Genomic DNA, 19,157 nt, shown 5'->3' on the forward strand with positions numbered 1-19,157 from the left:
GCAACATGATTGGGTATAAAAAGAGCCTTTTAGAGTGGCAGTGTCTCTCAGAAGTCAAGATGGGCAGAGGATCACCAATTCACCAATGCTGTGGCGAAAAATAGTGGAGCAATATCAGAAAGGAGTTTCTCAGAGAAAAACTGCAAAGAGTTTGAAGTTATCATCATCTACAGTGCATAATATCATCCAAAGATTCAGAGAATCTGGAACAATCTCTGTGCGTAAGGGTCAAGGCCGGGAAAACCATACAGGATGCCTGTGATCTTCGGGCCCTTAGACGGCACTGCATCACATACAGGAATGCTACTGTAATGGAAATCACAACATGGGCTCAGGAATACTTCCAGAAAACATTGTCGGTGAACACAATCCACCGTGCCATTCGCCTAAAACTCTATAGGTCAAAAAAGAAGCCATATCTAAACGTGATCCAGAAGCGCAGGCGTTTTCTCTGGGCCAAGGCTCATTTTAAATGGACTGTGGCAAAGTGGAAAACTGTTCTGTGGTCAGACTAATCAAAATTTGAAGTTCTTTTTGGAAAACTGGGACGCCATGTCATCCGGACTAAAGAGGACAAGGACAACCCAAGTTGTTATCAGCGCTCAGTTCAGAAGCCTGCATCTCTGATGGTATGGGGTTGCGTGAGTGCGTGTGGCATGGGCAGCTTACACATCTGGAAAGGCACCATCAATGCTGAAAGGTATATCCAAGTTCTAGAACAACACTTGCTCCAATCCAGACGTCGTCTCTTTCAGGGAAGACCTTGCATTTTCCAACAGGACAATGCCAGGCCACATACTGCATCAATTACAACATCATGGCTGCGTAGAAGAAGGATCTGGGTACTGAAATGGCCAGCCTGCAGTCCAGATCTTTCACCCATAGAAAACATTTGGCGCATCTTAAAGAGGAAGGTGCGACAAAGAAGACCTAAGACAGTTGAGCAACTAGAAGCCTGTATTAGACAAGAATGGAACAACATTCCTATTCCTAAATTTGAGCAACTTGTCTCCTCAGTCCCCAGACGTTTACAGACTGTTATAAAAAGAAGAGGGGATGCCACAGTGGTAAACATGGCCTTGTCCCAACTTTTTTGAGATGTGTTGATGCCATTATTTTTCCCTTAAAATGATACATTTTCTCAGTTTAAACATTTGATATGTAATCTATGTTGTATTCTTGAATAAAATATTGAAATTTGAAACTTCCACATCATTGCATTCTGTTTTTATTCACAATTTGTACAGTGTCCCAACTTTTTTGGAATAGGGTTTGTATTATTTTAAGCTCTTCTTGTAGCTTAAATATTTTGAGTTCATTTAGCCGATATAAATAGTTTTGAGGTCTACAGCCTGATGGCTGCTTTAAATTGTCATGGTAACAGCAAAATAAATTGAAATTGTGCAGAATGAACATAGTCAGAAGTGCTGTTTATCTCAGAGACAGATGAAATATCATGTTCCTTCACAAACACTGACTTGAAAATACACTACTTATCATATATTTTTAGTCAGAAACCAAGGGAGAGATCTAAAGCAGGGGTTTGCATGGGGCGCACTAGTTGGCCTTCTAAAGAAGACCAAATGAGACTTAATTGTTGAATTATTTAGATATTAAAATAATTGAATGTAATTCAGACAGCTTAATATCAAAGTGTACAACATGTACTGATGTCATATTACTTATTTTAATTAAAAACATAGTTTTTGAAACTTCATGGTTACACCGCATTAATAATTATTTTAATTGATTAAAGGTGCCCTAGATTCAAAAATTGAATTTACCTCGGCATAGTTAAATAACAAGAGTTCAGTACATGGAAATTACTTATATAAATCTCATTTGTTTAAAAGACCTCAGAAGAACAGGCGAATCTCAACATAACTCCGACTGTTACGTAACAGTCGGGGTGTACGCCCCCAATATTTGCATATGCCAGCCCATGTTCTAAACATAATGAAAGGCATTAGACAAGGGCAGAACGTCTGGATGTGCACAGGTGAATCATCAGACTAGGTAAGCAAGCAAGGACAATAGCAAAAAATGGCAGATGGAGCAATAATAACTGACATGATTCATGATAACATGATATTTTTAGTGATATTTGTAAATTGTCTTTCTAAATGTTTCGTTAGCATGTTGCTAATGTACTGTTAAATGTGGTTAAATTTACCATCGTTTCTTACTGTATTCACGGAGACAAGAGAGCCGTCGCTATTTTCATTTTTAAACACTTGCAGTCTGTATAATGCATAAACACAACTTCATTCTTTATAAATCTCTCCAACAGTGTAGCATTAGCCGTTAGCCACGGAGCATAGCCTTAAACTCATTCAGAATCAATGTAAACATCAAAATAAACACTGTACATACGCGATTAGACATGCTGCATGACGAACACTTTGTAAAGATCCATTTTGAGGGTTATATTAGCTGTTTGAACTTTTTTATGTTGTTTAAGGCAAGCGCGAGCTCTTGGGGCGTGGAGCATGAGAATTAAGGGCCACACACCCTGAATCGGCTCATTTCTAATTATGCCCCAAAATAGGCAGTTAAAAAAATGAATTAAAAAAAATCTATGGGGTATTTTGAGCTGAAACTTCACAGACACATTCAGGGGACACCTTAGACTTATATTACATCTTTTAAAAAAAAGTTCTAGGGCACCTTTAACACTTCAGTTCTATTTCCTATTACCAATGTTTGAAAACCAATTTTAGAGATTTAATATTTGCCTTGATAACTGTTCAAATAACTCGGTTGAATAAAAAAATATCTGAGATAGAATATATACGTGGGTTGTTGAATATGATGAATAATAATCTATTATTTATACAAAGAGGGGCATGATTATTCAGAAGTAAATTGCAAATCAAAAGCAATTGTTATACATACAATTTAGTTTTTTTCTGTCTCAGTATGTATTTTTGTTTGACATGTCGAAGAACAGTAATCACTAGTCATTTATTCTGAAAATTGCTAATCACAGGGAACAAGGGGAATATGTTTTGTTTAGTGAACCATCAGAGAGCATTTTGAAATATCCGTCACACTATCACTTAATTACAAGGATGTCAGCTGCAGAGTTGACTTTGTATCTGAGCAGCTGGGGATGTATTTAAAAGCCTTTATAGCCATCACATTTACACAGGAACTGTAAGTTACTCTGACACTTTGCAAGCATTCACAGTTCACATCAAGCTATACTTATTTCATCCAAGGTGAGATTCATTGCCGCTTTGATGTGGTGCTTTTGAGATTACTTTTGATGGACTTCTGAAAGCACAGGCTGGGACTGAATGTTTCTTTCAGTCAGGGGACTTTGACTGAATGTTTTCTTTTTGTCTGAAATTCACCTCCACATTTTATAACTTGTATAACTAGCTTATAATACCAATATCCGATTCATCTTTGTGCTGGTGAACTGTTGTCACGTTTTGAGTTCCGTTCATGTTTGAGTTTCTGTTATCTTCTAATCTGTTTATTAGATCAGGTCAGTTCGTTTCCATGGACACTGATTGTGTTAATTTAGTTCAGGTGTGTTTCATTAATTAGCTAATCAGTTCCTCTGTTTGCCCTTGTATTTAAACCCTGTGTTTCTTTCAGTTCTCTGTCTGTCCTTGTCATTGATATGTTGGTTGTTCTGTTCCCAAGAGTCTTTTGTAAAGGTTTTGAGTTTTTTTTAATAAAAGAAGCTGCATCAAGATCCTGACAATTTTTCTTTGTCCTGCAACCAGAGACCATGACAATTGTACAATGGAAGATGAACAGAACATGTGGAGCAACAGGGGACAAGCACAATTTCAATTTAGAAATATTACTTTGTGTTGTATTTCCTCTGTAAATTTGTGCTGTTAAAACAGGCATCATATGGTGCAATGTGAGATAGGTGTTGTTCATTATTCTTAATTGGCTCAGAAATCACGCTGATACAGCATGAGGCGGAGCAACTGATTGGCATCCAAGTGAGATTTCCTACATGGAATAGTTGGCCTGTTTGAAGATATACAAATGTTTTGCCCCTCTTTAAATGTCAGTAGTCTATTTTAAATGTGCACCATTTTTTTTCTCGGTTTTTAATGTATCCTGAAATGTATGCAATCACGGCTGTTTGCCTTGAGGCACTAATCTATTGGAGTGACTGCTGGAGTTTTAATTAATATTACCTTTGGCAAATATTAGCTTCGGTCATTCTCAATGCCATCATCAGCAATAAAGGAAATGGAATGTAATATATGAACTTGTACCATTATTAATTATTTGTGGACTGGATTGTGAGATTTCAGTATGTTGGAAAGTTGGAATTCTGAATTGCTCATAAAGATCACTTGTTTTATTCCTCAGTGAATCATTGTTTTGAACTAATGATGCAAAGATTCACTAATTCAATTGTTTTGTGCCTGAATAAATCAGGATTTTTGAACAACTCGGTCATATAAATCAGTGATTTATTCATAAAGACAATGGTTACTTATATTCTTCCTGAATGAATCAGCATTTTATCTTTGATCTCACGGGCGGTCAGCGTTCAGTGGCTCTTGGCTCTGTTCTGTCACTACATTTTAAATATAACCATGTTTCTCAAAGTTTTCTTTACAAGATTGCAAAGGTGGCCGTTTTGTTCCTTGACAAGATTTCACTGACAGCCAGTTTAGTTCAGTTACAAGATCTTATGGGAGGTTGGTAGTCAATGGCTGTCAGATCTGTTCTGTCATGTGATTTCAAAGACGACCACGGTTCTCAAAGATGGTTTTCTTTACGGGATTGCAAAGGCGGCTGGTTTTGTTAATTTACAAGATTTCACTGACTGCCGGTTTAGTTCAATTTTGAGATCTCACAGGTAATCAGCATTCAGAGACTATCAGCTCTGTTCTGTCATTAGATTTCAAAGATGGCTATGATTCTCAAAGATGGTTTCCTTTACAAGATTGCAAAGGCGGACGTTTTTGTTCTTTGATAAGATTTCACTAACGGCCAGTTTAGTTAGGTGACGAGATCATACTGACGGCTTGTTTAGTTCGGTTACGAGATCATACGGGGCGGTCAGCATTCAGTGGCTGTTCTATCATTTGATTTCAAAGAAGGCTATGGTTCTCACAAATGGTTTTCTTTACAAGATTGCAAAGGCGGCCGGTTTTGTTCCTCGACGAGATTTCACTGACGGCCAGTTTAGTTCGGTTACAAGATCACATGGGTGGTCAGTGTTCTTTGGCTGTTCTGTCGTGTTTTCAAAGATGGTCGTTTTTGGTTCTCTTTACGAGATTGCAAAGGTGTCCGGTTTTGATGTGTCACAAGATTTCACTGACTGCTGGTTTATTTCGGTTACAAGATCTTACGGGTGGTCGGCGTTCAGTGGCTGTCAGATCTGTTTTGTCATTAGATTTCAAAGACGGCTATGGTTCTCAAAGATGTTTTTCTTTACGAGATCGCAAAGGCAGCCGGTTTTGTTCCTTGATGAGATTTCTCTGACCGCCGGTTTAGTTTGATTATAAGATCTTACGGGCAGTTGGCAGTCTGACAGAGAAGATTTTCTTTACAAGATTGCAAAGATGGCCAACTTTGTTGCTTCACGAGATTTCACTAACTGCCGATTTAATTCAATTATGAGATCTCATGGGCAATCAGCGTTCAGAGGTTATGGGCACTGTTCTTTCATTAGATTTCAAAGATGGCTATGATTCTCAAAGATGGTTTTATTTACAAGATTGCAAAGGTGGCTGGTTTTGTTCCTTGGCGAGATCCAGAGGTGGAAAGTCCAGGGGTCAGAAAGTAAAAGTCCTGCCATATTTTTATTCCACCCACTGAAGCGGTGTTAAAGTTAATGAGATTAATAAGTGTTTAAGTGAGTGATGATTGACCATTATTGAAGACACCTGATGAAAACAAGCAGAATCACCAAAGGAGAAAAACCCTTGACCCTTGACTTTTTAAAGTTAAAATTTGTTTGGGCTGTTATAATTGAAAATAACCAGACAAGTAAAGAAAAAAGATGGTCAGGTGGTGTTGGTTATGTTTTCACATAATCATTATTTGACCTGAATCACCAAACTCATTTAGAGCTCAATCTCTGAGTCAGATTTACATTATTGATTACAGCAGCATTGTGATTCAGAAGATCAGCTTTTTCAATATAATCTAAAAGATTTCTTAAAGTTCTGACCAAAAAAATAAAAAAAATTCTTCTTTAAGGCACACTCAGACATCAAGAATATCAGCGTATGAATCTCAACGATGGTGACAAGCAACATATTCTGATAAACAGATCTACTCTGAACATTAGAAAACAAGCTACTAAAAAGTCACATAAAAACAGCAAAAAATAAAATAGTGAAAATAAAGAAAATTACTAAGACAATTCAGCACATAATTTATTCATGCAGCAATGCATGATGGGAGGCATGGATGAATTTTGATTGGTGGCACCCAGAATGCATTGCAACAGTCTTTTTGACAGTCACCACTGTTGAGATTCATACTCTGATTCTTGATCTCTGTGTGTCTAAATAAGAGTGATTTTTGATAAAACCTTTGGATTATTTTGAAAAAACTGGATATTCTGCTGTAGAATCACAGTGCTGCTGTAATCAATAATGTAAATCTAACTCAGAGATTGAGCTCTAAATGAGTTTGGTGATTCAGGTCAAATAATGATTATGTGAAAACATAACCAACACCACCCGATCATCTTTTCTCTTTGCTTGTCTGGCTGTTATAACTCACTTATTACAGCCCAAACAAATTCTAACATTAAAAAGTCAAGGGTCAAGAGCTCAACTAAAGCAAACCCTGATCTCTGTGATGGTGTCTTAAAAATTGTGATTTTTCTCCTTTGGCGATTCTGCTTGTTAACATCAGGTGTCTTCAATAATGGTCAATCATCACTCAATTAAACACTTATTTATCTCATTAACTTTAACACCGCTTCAGTGGGTGGAATAAAAATATGGCAGGACTTTTACTTTCTGACCCCTGGACTTTCCACCTCTGGCAAGATCTTACTGATGGCTTGTTCAGTTCGGTTACGAGATCTTGCGGGCAGTCTGCGTTCAGTGGCTGTGGGATCAGTTCTGTCATGTGATTTCAAAGACTGCTATGGTTCTTAAAGATGTCTTTTTTTTTTACAAGATTCCAAAGGCGGCCGGTTTAGTTCCTCGACAAGATTTCACTGACGGCCGGTTTAGTTCAGTGATGAGATCATATTGACGGTTTGTTTAGTTTGGTTACGAGATCTTACAGGCGGTCGACATTCAGTTGCTGTTCTGTCATTAGATTTCAAAGAAGGCTATGGTTCTCAAAAATGGTTTTCTTTACAAGATTGCAAAGGCGGCCGGTTTTTGTTCCTCGACGAGATTTCACTGACGGGCGGTTTAGTTCAGTTACGAGATCACATGGGCGGTCAGCATTCTTTGGCTGTCCGCTCTGTTCTGTCATGTGATTTCAAAGACGGTCATTTTTGGTTCTCTTTACGAGATTTCAAAGGCATCTAGTTTTGTTCTTTCACGAAATCTCACTGACGACCGGTTTAGTTCAATTACGAGATCTCACGGGCAGCCAGCCTTCAATGGCTGTTCTGTCATTAGATTTCAAAGACGACTATGGTTCTCAAAGATGGTTTTCTTTACAAGATTGCAAAGGCAGCCAGTTTTGTTTTGTGACGAGATTTTACTGATGGCCAGTTTAGTTAGATTACGAGATCTGATGGGCAGTGAGCGTTCAGTGGTTGTCAGCTCTGTTTTATCATTAGATTTCAATGACGACTATGGTTCTCAAAGATGGTTTTCTTTACAAGATTGAAAAAGCGGCTGGTTTTGTTCCTTGATGAGATTTTACTGACAGCTGCTTTAGTTCAATTACAAGAGCTCATGGGCAATCAGCATTCAGAGGCTATTGGTTCTTTTCTGTCATTAGATTTCAAAGATGGCTATGATTCTCAAAGATGGTTTTCTTTACAAGATTGTAAAGGCGGACATTTTTGCTCCTTGACGAGATTTCACCAATGGCCTGTTTAGTTCGGTTACGAGTTCTTACGGGCAGTTGGCGTCCAGTGGCTGTTCTGTCATTAGATTTCACTGACGACTATGGTTCTCAAAAATGGTTTTCTTTACAAGATTGCAAAAGCGGCCGATTTTGTTCCTTGACGAGATCTTAATGACGGCCTGTTTAGTTCAGTGATGAGATCTTACTGATGGCTTGTTTAGTTCGGTTACAAGATCTTACGGGCAGTCTGCGTTCAGTGGCTGTGGGATCTGTTCTGTCATGTGATTTCAAAGACTGCCACGTTCTCAAAGATGTTTTTTTTTACAAGATTTCAAAGGAGGATGGTTTTGTTCCTTGACAGCCGGTTTAGTTCCGTTACAAGATCACATGGGCGACTGGTTTTGTTCCTTGAAAAGATTTCACTGACAGCCGGTTTAGTTCTGTTACAAGATCACATGGGCTGTGAGCATTCTTTGACTGTCAGCTCTGCTCTGTCATTTGATTTCAAAGACGGTTGTTTTTGGTTGTCTTTACAGAATTGCAAAGGCAGTTTTGTTACTTCATGAGATCTCACTGACAGCCAGTTTAGTTCAATTACAAGATCTCATGGCAGTCAGGGTTCAGTGGTTGTTCTGTCATTAGATTTCAAAGACGGCTATGTTTCTCAAAGATGGTTTTCTTTACGAGATTGTAAAGGCAGTCAGTTTAGTTCCATTACGAGATCTCACGGGCGGTCACCATTCAGTGGCTCTCGGCCCTGTTCTGTCATTAGATTTTAAACATAACCATGTTTTTCAAAGATGTTTTTTTTTTTTATGAGATTGCAAAGGCGGTTGGTTTTGTTCCTTGACAAGATTTCATTGACGGCCAGTTTAGTTCGATTACGAGATCTTACAGGCATTCAGCGTTCAGTGGCTGATAGATCTGTTCTGTCATGTGACTTCAAAGATGGCCATGTTTCTCAAAGATGGTTTTCTTTACAAGATTGCAAATGCGTTTTTGTTCCTTGATGAGATTTCACTGACAGCCTGTTTAGTTCAGTGACGAGATCATATTGACAGCTTGTTTAGTTCAGTTTACGAGATCTTACGGGCAGTCAGTATTAAGTGGCTGTTCTGTCATTAGATTTCAAAGATGGTTTCGGTTCTCAAAGATGTTTTCTTTACAAGATTGTACAGGCTGCTGGTTTTGTTTTTTGACGAGATCTACTGACAGCCTGCTTAGTTCGGTGACGAGATCTTACTGACGTCTTGTTTAGTTCCGTTAAGAGTTCGATCGGTTTTGTTCAGTTACAAGATCTCAATGACAGTCAGTTTGGTATATTGTCATTATATCATTGTTAAAATCTAATGGTGCACAGTACTGTATAAATATACATATACCACTCAGAGCCCAAGGATGGGCAAAGAATATAGATATAAAATCCCATGTATTAAGTAAGAAAGCCATGTGCTGTGGTCACTATTTCCCATGGGCCACTAAGCAAAACCCACTGACCCAATAACCCACACCTATCACACATTATTGTGCATATGAGCATATGAAGCATGTGAACATCCTCTTCAGCATCTCCACACCTGCTTTGATCGCAGCCCTGTTGGTATAGATACTAATTGTCCTGTTGGTTGAAGAGAGAAAAGGAAAATCTTTTACTTCCATCATTTTTCTTTCCATTATGGATATGGGGTGTTGTACTGTTGTAGGACATACTTTTTTGTCTCTATTCTTTATTCCATCCTATTCCCCCCACTTTTATTTGGACTTTTTTGTATTTTGGCCTAGAATGGATGATGTCCCACTGAACAAAGCTATGTCCAGAAGACATCTTTTCAATGTCTTTGTCACAAAAGTCAGACGTTGAACAGACGTCCACTGAGGAGCCAGAATAAAAGTTTTTAAGACGTATTTTTTTGACGTCTTCTGCATGTCCGATATAGACGTTCATTGAACCTCCGTACAAAGTTAAAATGATGCTAATCCAGCTAGAAATGTGATTGTTATAAGAATGTTTTGAGAACATTATGCTATGTTCTGGTAATGTTTTCAGTGGCAAGTTTTATTTTTGTTACCAGAATATTCTCCTAAAAAGGTAGGATAACATTATTTAAAAAAAATGTTTAATGATAACATTGTTAGAACATTATCCCCTAACGTTCTTATAAAGTTTTAAGAGGGAAGTTTCCCATCGGGCGCTGGATGTGGACTTCAACATCACCCATAGATGTCAAACTTTGATTGAAAATGAAAATCAGGTTGATGTCTAAACACAAAATTGTTTTGATGTCAAGCTCCAGTGTCATTAAACAACTCCAAAAACAGCATTACCAGCTTCACATTACAAACCAGATTGACTTTATTTCTGACAAACATCTACATAAGTTGTTATTGAGAATTACCAGAATGTTTAGCTGTTGTCAGCTGATTGGTGATGAGAATGTGATTGTCATCATGTAGTGGCTTTATTTACTGATCTAATGACTGAATTTTATATGAAAAAGTGTTATTAAATTTGAGCTGGAGCTTTTCTAGAATAACAAAACAGTTGAATAAACCAGATCAAAATAATACATCTGAAAATATAATGTACACTAAACACTTCAAAACACCTGCAAGATTTATTCACACACAGACATCAAGAATCAGCGTATGAATCTCAACAATGGTGACATGCTTCATACAAACAGAGGTGGAAAGTCCAGGGGTCAGAAAGTAAAAGTCCTGCCATATTTTTATTCCACCCACTGAAGCGGTGTTAAAGTTAATGAGATAAATAAGTGATTAATTGAGTGATGATTGACCATTATTGAAGACACCTGATGTTAACAAGCAGAATCACCAAAGGAGAAAATCACAGTTTTTAAGTTACCATCATCGAGGTCAGGGTTTGTTTTAGATGAGCTCTTGACCCTTGACCTTTTAATATTAGATTTTGCTTGGACAGTTTTAGCTGCCAACCAGACAAGCAAAGTTAAAAGATGATAAGGTGGTGTTAGTTATGTTTTCACATAATCATTATTTGATCTGAATCACTGAACTCATTTAGAGCCCAATCTTAGTTAGATTTACATTATTGATTACAGCAGCACTGTGATTTTACAGCAGATCAACTTTTATCAATACAATTTTTTTTTTGAAAGTTGTCCTTATCACAAAAAAAGAGATTTATTTTAGGCACACACAGACATCAAGAATCAGCCTGTGAATCTCAACAACGGTGACAAGCAACATATTCTGATAAACAGATCAACTCTGAACATTAGAAAAAAAGCTACTAAAAAGTCACAGAAAAACAGCAAAATTTAAATAGTGAGAATAAAGAAAATTACTAAGACAATTAAGCTCATAATTTATTCATGCAGCAATGCATGATGGGAGGCATGGGTGAATTTTGATTGGTGGCACCCAGAATGCACTGCAACATGCTTTATTACTCTCACCACTGTTGAGATTCACAGACTGATTCTTGATCTCTGTGTGTCTAAATGGAACTTTTTTTAAAAAAAAATCAACTTTAAAAAAAAATTGTATTGTTAAAGTTGATCTTCTGCTGTAGAATCACAGTGCTGCTGTAATCAATAATGTAAATCTAACTCAGAGATTGGGCTCTAAATGAATTCAGTGATTCAGATCAAATAATGATTATGTGAAAACATAACCAACACCACCTGATCACTTTTTAACTTTGCTTGTGTGGTTGGTTTTAATGCAGTTAAAAGTGCCCAAACAAAATCTAATATTAAAAAGTCAAGGGTCAAGAGCTCAACTTAAACAAACCCTGACCTCGATGATGGTAACTTAAAAATTGTGATTTTCTCCTTTGGTGATTCTGCTTGTTAACATCAGGTGTCTTCAATAATGGTCAATCGTCACTCAATTAATCACTTATTTATCTCATTAACTTTAACACCGCTTCAGTGGGTGGAATAAAAATATGGAAGGACTTATACTTTCTGACCCCTGGACTTCCCACCTCTGTTTGTATGAAGCATGTCACCATTGTTGAGATTCATACGCTGATTCTTGATGTCTGTGTGTGAATAAATCTTGCATGTATTCTAACCAATCTTATTTTCAACAAATCATCAACATCTAAATCTCTGGTAATTCTCAATAACAACTTTTGTAGATGTTTGTCAGAAATAAAGTCAATCTGCTCAGATACTGCCACCTGCTGGTTCGGAAAGGCCTTTCATCTCACGCAGGCGCAGGACTGATGTGCTGCTTGGCCGTCGGCTGTTTAGCGTCGGTTTGGTGTGGCAGGGCAACTTTGGACACAGACGCTGCTGACGTGAGCCAACCCTACAGTCTGTTTTCCTCTCCGCTAGTTCGTCGGTGTCGGCTTGGTGTGTTCTGGCCTTACTGGGTGATGTTGAAGTCCACATCCAGCGCCCGATGGGAAACTTCCCTCTAAAAACTTTATAAGAACGTTAGGGGATAATGTTCTAACAATGTTATCACTAAACAGTTTTACAATGTTTTTAAATAATGTTATCCTATACCTTTTTAGGAGAATATTCTGGTAACAAAAATAAAACTTGCCACTGCAAACATTACCAGAACATAGCATAATGTTCTCAAAACATTCTTATAACAATCACATTTCTAGCTGGATTAGCATCATTTTAACCTTGTACGGAGGTTCAATGAACGTCTATATCGGACATGCAGAAGACGTCTTAAAAACTTTCATTCTGGCTCCTCAGTGGACGTCTGTTCAACGTCTGACTTTGTGACATTGAAAAGATGTCTTCTGGACATAGCTTTGTTCAGTGGGGTATTCTTCCCAACGGATCAAAGGCAGTAGTTTATCCACATTCCTAATCCCTGCTGAACCTGCAGCACACCAATAGAGAAGAGGTTCTCTTCCTCAACAAGAGAGACATGCTCTAAAATTCTCAGACTCTTAGTCATTCTTTACTGTTGTCTTTCATTTTTAACAAGCTTTCTTTTAACAAAATTTCTTATTTTATTCAACCAGAATCATAACTAATTTAAACCCAGCCCAGAGAAATCCATGAAATCATTTATTATTCACTGCATTTGTCCTGTTGTTTTCATAGTTATGATTTTGCTTTTGTGATGCATACTGCTGCTCGGCCCCATTGATGCACAGATGGAAACACAAAGAACATTATGCGACAATAATCACTAAAGCCAAAAGGTTTTCAGTGAGACAGTGTGAGCTGAATTTTAAGCATATGATGCATGTGAAATTGTTTCATAAGCTTTTTAAAAAAAACATTTTCTAGCAATGTGACAAGCATTTTAAAAAATCAGGTTGTGTAAAAGGTCTTTAGTGGTCTACACTGTGTTTTGGTGTTTATTCGGGTAGTATCAAAACAGACTTAATTTTTGTTAAATGAAAACAAGAATGTGAGCGGTATTTTATTTTTTATTTTGTTTTATTTTTTTATTTGATTTTACCCAGAGCATCTTTAAAAGACGCTAACAGTGAAATTACATCTTCGAATATTCTGAACCACATTTACACTTTCTAAACCCTTTTTTTAAAAACTTTATTTATTAGAAAAAAAATATTCAAAATCAAATTCAATAGAAACATCAAATTAAACACTTGAAAAAAAGGACTGAAAGGAACAGGACTGTGAATTGGCACAATCTTTGATCTCTGCGTAATGACTTATTAACTGCATACAGACAAGATCTTGAAGAATATTAAACACTCTGGCATAATTTTTGGACAGCATGAATAATCACAAATATCAAACTCATTTGAACACATGCCTTTAATACTCTCAAAGTTATGCTCGGGTATATTAGACTACAATGGAATGGTTCCCATTCAATCTGTATTTTATTCATAAATTAAATTTGTCCATTTTACATACATCACGTGGATTTTGCTGTTCAGCTAGTTATGAAATGTTATAAAGTTAGTCATTATCTCAATATTACTGGTATATGTGAATGCTTCCACTTTACTCTTTATGAAGTAAATATAGTACTTACAGTACACATAAAATGTTAGGTGCACTATGTGAGTGAATGACTTCATCACAGCCCAAATTTAATATTCTGTGGCATTTTCTCTTAAGCCTCTAATGTAAGTGTCTCTCATGCAATTGACGCAGCTCCCAAAGACCTCTCCTGTGACTTTCATTCGAAGGAGCTGAGCAATTTCTGATGGGAAATACATAAAAATGAGAAAGGCTGAGGGCATTTATACAGCAGACTTGTTACAGAATCTGTTTTGATGAAATTCTGCTGCTGCTGGAAGAAAGTTCTATTATGCAGCATATTTTCAGTTAAAAGCTCTCTGATATGTGAGCAAGATCTGAGAAGATAAAACGAACATAAAACCTCAAGGGCCCTCTGCCCAAATAAAGTTTCTTTTGGGTAAATCAAACAGCTGAATACAAATGTCCCGACTGCTTATCAGGGATGTTAACAGTTTATGAAACCCCTCACAGCATCCTGAATAACCCTGCAACCCTCAATTTGTAAATGTCAGCTATACACTTTGTTGCTGAATTAAAACACTAGCAGATTTCCAGATGATTGCAAAGTTTGTGTTTATACTGTATTATTAACAGTAAAAGACTGTAAAATGCAATAAAAACATGTAAATTGGTATATACGGGGAAAAACTGTAATAAATCTAACCTTTAAAAAATACTGTTAAATGTACCATTTTTGGAAGTAAAAAGAATGAATCATCTTTTCAAATTAAACTGTAAACTGACAGACCCAGAATTCCCTGTTAGATACTTAAAGGATTAGTCCACTTTTAAATACACTTTTCCTGATAAATTTACTCATCCCCCTGTCATCCAAGATGTTAATGTCTTTCTTTGGTCAGTCGAAAAGAATTAAGGTTTTTGAGGAAAACATTCCAGGATTATTCTCCTTACAGTGGATTTCAATGGCTACCAACAGATTGAAGGTCAAAATTACAGTTTCAGTGCAGCTTCAAGGGCTTTAAACGATACCAGATGAGTAATAAGGGTCTTATCTAGCGAATCGATCGGTCATTTTCGAAACAAATACAACCGTTTATGCTTTATAAACAAAATATCGCCTTGAATTTACTTTCCTCCTTCCGCATTCTTCATAACGCTTACGCTGAATGTCCTACGCCTTCCCTATTCAAGTTACGGAAAAAAACGAAACTGGCGCCGCGTTCGTTCCGTAAGTAGAATAGGGAAGGCGTAGAACATTCAGCGTAAGCGTTATGAAGAATGCGGAAGCGGAAAGTACGTTCAAGGCGATATTTTGTTTATAAAGCATAAACGGTTGTATTTTTTTTCGAAAATGACCGATCGATTCGCTAGATAAGACCCTTATTACTCATCTGGTATCGTTTAAAGCCCTTGAAGCTGCACTGAAACTGTAATTTTGACCTTCAACCTGTTGGTAGCCATTGAAATACACTTTAAGGAGAATAATCCTGGAATGTTTTCCTCAAAAACCTTAATTTCTTTTCGACTGACGAAAGAAAGACATGAACATCTTGGATGACATGATGGGGGTGAGTAAATTTATCAGGAAAAGTGTATTTAAAAGTGGACTAATCCTTTAACATTTGATGTTTTTTCATTTTAATAATTATGCTTCTTTTTTATGTTACACCTTATATTATGTTAAATAAATGTTTATTGCATTATTTTAGTGTTGTGTGTTATGGTGTTTTGTACCTCAGCCTGTGGAAAATCTTGTGTGGACTTCTCTTTAGCACTGGTGTTAATATGGTGGATGTCAGTATTGTAACGTTTGTTTTCTGTTTGCATTCTGCTACCCGTCTGTCTCTGTTCTCTCCTTGGTTATTTATTGATTAGTCATTCCCCAGATAGCAAGCAATGATCAAAACAATGTTAAATCAATGTTAATGTGTCAACGTTAACCTCATTGAATCAATATCACTTTTGCACCTGCAATTAATGTTGAACATTTTTTTAAATTTCAACAAAAAAATCAATGGTAATGGCATTGAATCAGTGTTACAATGTGATGTTGGTTCAACATCATGCTTGCACTCTGAGAAAATGAAACACAACTACAACTGACTTAAAACCACACAGCCTGAATTCAACTGAACATAAAAGAAGACAATAAATCTCTCAGAATCTCAGCAGAAGTTCTTTTTGAGAATTAACAGAGGTTTAGATGTTGACACACAGACATCAAGAATCAGCATATGAATCTCAACAATGGTGACATCCTTTATGCCACAACACATGCTGGGAGCCACTATATATGAGTCCCAGCATGCATTGCGGCATGAAGCATGTCACCATTGTTGAGATTTATATGCTGATGCTTGATGTCTGAGTGTTTAAAGATTTTTTTTAAAAATTTGCACTTTAAAAGTCCAGTTTCAAAATGTCTGAGCTGTAGTAAGAAAGTATTGTTGGTGAATGTTATCTATTAAAAACAAATATACATTTTTGGTCAGGAGTATGATTAGTAAATGACTTTTGCTTCATGAAGATAACTATATCACCTGATCATTGTTTCTAATTTCTTTGCATCAAATTATGTGTTTTGGTAAACACTGTTACAAAGAGCACAAACTCACACAAAAATCCAAGAGTCGAACTACCTAACTAAAGGAAACACCAAAATGGTGACTAAACATTTTCAATAAAACATCAACATCTAAACCTCTCTTAATTCTCAAAAAGAACTTCTGCTGAGATCCTGAGAGATTTATTGTCTTCTTTTATTTTCAGTTTAATTCAGGCTGTGTGGCTTTAAGTCAGTTGTAGTTGTGTTACATTTTCTGAGAGTGCAAACAGTGATTCAATGCCATTACCATTGATTTTTTGCTGAAATTTCAACATTTTTTCAACATTAATTGCGGGTGCAAAAGTGATTCAATGAAGTTAACATTGACACATTAACATTGATTTAACATTGTTTTGATCATTGCTTCCTATCTGGGTCTGTTCAGCTAGTCTTTTAACTACTTTAGCTACATTTTAACCAGAAACCTGATACAATTGTGTTAAATCAAAATGAATTGTTTATATAAAGTGAACATCATCAAAAAAAAAAAAAATCATGATTTTGACATGTACTCACTCTTAACATTTTACTTGGCTTCAGAGCAAACTTACCTATATATTTAAATGTCAAACTTCATAAACTAGAGATGACGATGCAGTATTTTGTAAATCTTTGGGGATTACATCGAAAATGTCACTCCTTATTGTGGAAAAAGAACACTTTTTATTGTTTTCTTTGTCCTTGCTGTATTACGTAACCAAAAAAAAGCATTGTAGCAAACAGACATATTGAGTAACTTTAAAACCATGTAGTGCATAAAAAAATTTAACCGCATCACCTAGGCACACACAGACATCAAGAATCAGCATATGAATCTCAACAATGGTGATAATTCTTTTTTTTAAAAACGCTACACGCTGCAATGCATGCTGGGTATCACCATAGGACAAAACTCCCATCATGCACTGCAGTATGAATAATTATTGTAACCACTGTTAAGGATTGCATTCTGTATTTTCATGTATAAGCCTGAACGGTAATAGTTGCTCATTTTTAGCATTGAAGAGTTAAGATGGCATTTGTTTAATGGATTTTTTTTTTTAGTTGGTGTTGCAATTTTGTAACAGGTGAATCTCAGTCAAGAAACCAAAGAGAAAGATACCTCTTTGTGATATTCATTTGAAATGACTTTCAGTAAATTTCAAGCTGATCTGCTTCTTCAGTCTGTTGATTCAGCAACGTATAAGTGTTTCTTGTGAAACACTATTGCAATTGCTCAAACACAAAATGTTTTAAAGACATAAAAAGGTCAAGAGCCCAACTAAAGCAAGCCCTGACCACCATGATGGTGGCATAATTTTGACCAATAAAACACCCACATCTAAACCTCTGTTAATTCTCAATAAGAACTTATTTATACGTGTGACAGAGATAAAATAAATCTGGTTAGTAATTGTAAAAGTGAATCAGATCTTGAGAGATTTAATGTCTTTTATTTTCAGTTGATTTCATCTAAGGCTGTGGCTGAAGTCACTTGTAGTTCTTGTGTTTCTCTTTTCTTCAGTGATTCTGCTTGTTAACAGCAGGTGTTCATCATTAATGTTCAATCATCAGTTAATTAATTGCTTAATTATCTCATTAACCTTAACTCTGCTTTAGTGTTACTTTAACGCTATTTAGAGAGGGACCAAATGTTCTCTGACCAGAGTTGATTTAACTCTGGGGATTTTACTGTGTAAATGCTCATAAAAGTTAATTTGACTGAACTAATTTGTTTTGTCCTACTCAGACCAATTAATTATTTTGAGTGTAAGGTTTTACAGTACAAGAGGTCTCCCATCCAAGTACTGACCAGGCTCAACCCTGCTTAGCTTCAGTGGGCAACCGGTCTTGGGTTACAGGGTGATATAGCTGTTGAGTCTAATGTCAAAAAGGAAACTACAATGATGGAGCAAGTATTAACCCCACTAGAAATTTTACATTCCCAGAACATCCCCACTGGTGTTAAGGACATTGCCTAGCAACATTCCCAGTACATTCAGAGACAGTACATTTTTATCATTGTGCAGAAATTATTCAGACAGGATCATGTAGACTCACACAGACATCAAGATTCTGCACATGATCCTCAACAATTGTGACAAAATTTTCAGATAAGGTTTGGGGAATGTTATTTAGTGGACCTTCAGGGAACATTCAGGATGTTCTGGGAATGTTTAGGGGATTATTACTATAGGACATTCTGTTAACTTCCCAAATGTCCTCATTGAAACGTTCTAGTGCGACCATGATCGGGAACGTTATAAAATGACCAACAGAGGACCATGTGGCAACGTTCAGTTAATATCCCAAATATCCTCATTGTAATGTTCTTATGTGACCATAAAATTAACCAAACTGGAATGTCCCCCTAAAGTCATATAAGGAACCTTGAACTGCAGCACTTCCATTACCAAAAGAGGACGTTTTAGGAACGAATGTTCCCGAATGTTCTGTAAAGGTTCGGAATTTCCGTCACTTTTAGAGAACTTTTAGGCAAAGTTGCACAAGGTCACAAGAACGTCGCCTTCTATGCGTGTGTTTTATAGAAAATAATAAAGTTTGAAGTCACCGTTATGGAGGTGAGCGTTTGCTTTAGATAGGCTCTTGATTCTTGACATTTTAACATTAGATTTTCTCTGGCTGCTTTAACTGTGTTTTCAAGGCATGTTTGT

Source organism: Megalobrama amblycephala, linkage group LG18, assembly GCF_018812025.1.
Source record: "Megalobrama amblycephala isolate DHTTF-2021 linkage group LG18, ASM1881202v1, whole genome shotgun sequence".
Taxonomy (NCBI): Eukaryota; Metazoa; Chordata; class Actinopteri; order Cypriniformes; family Xenocyprididae; genus Megalobrama; species Megalobrama amblycephala.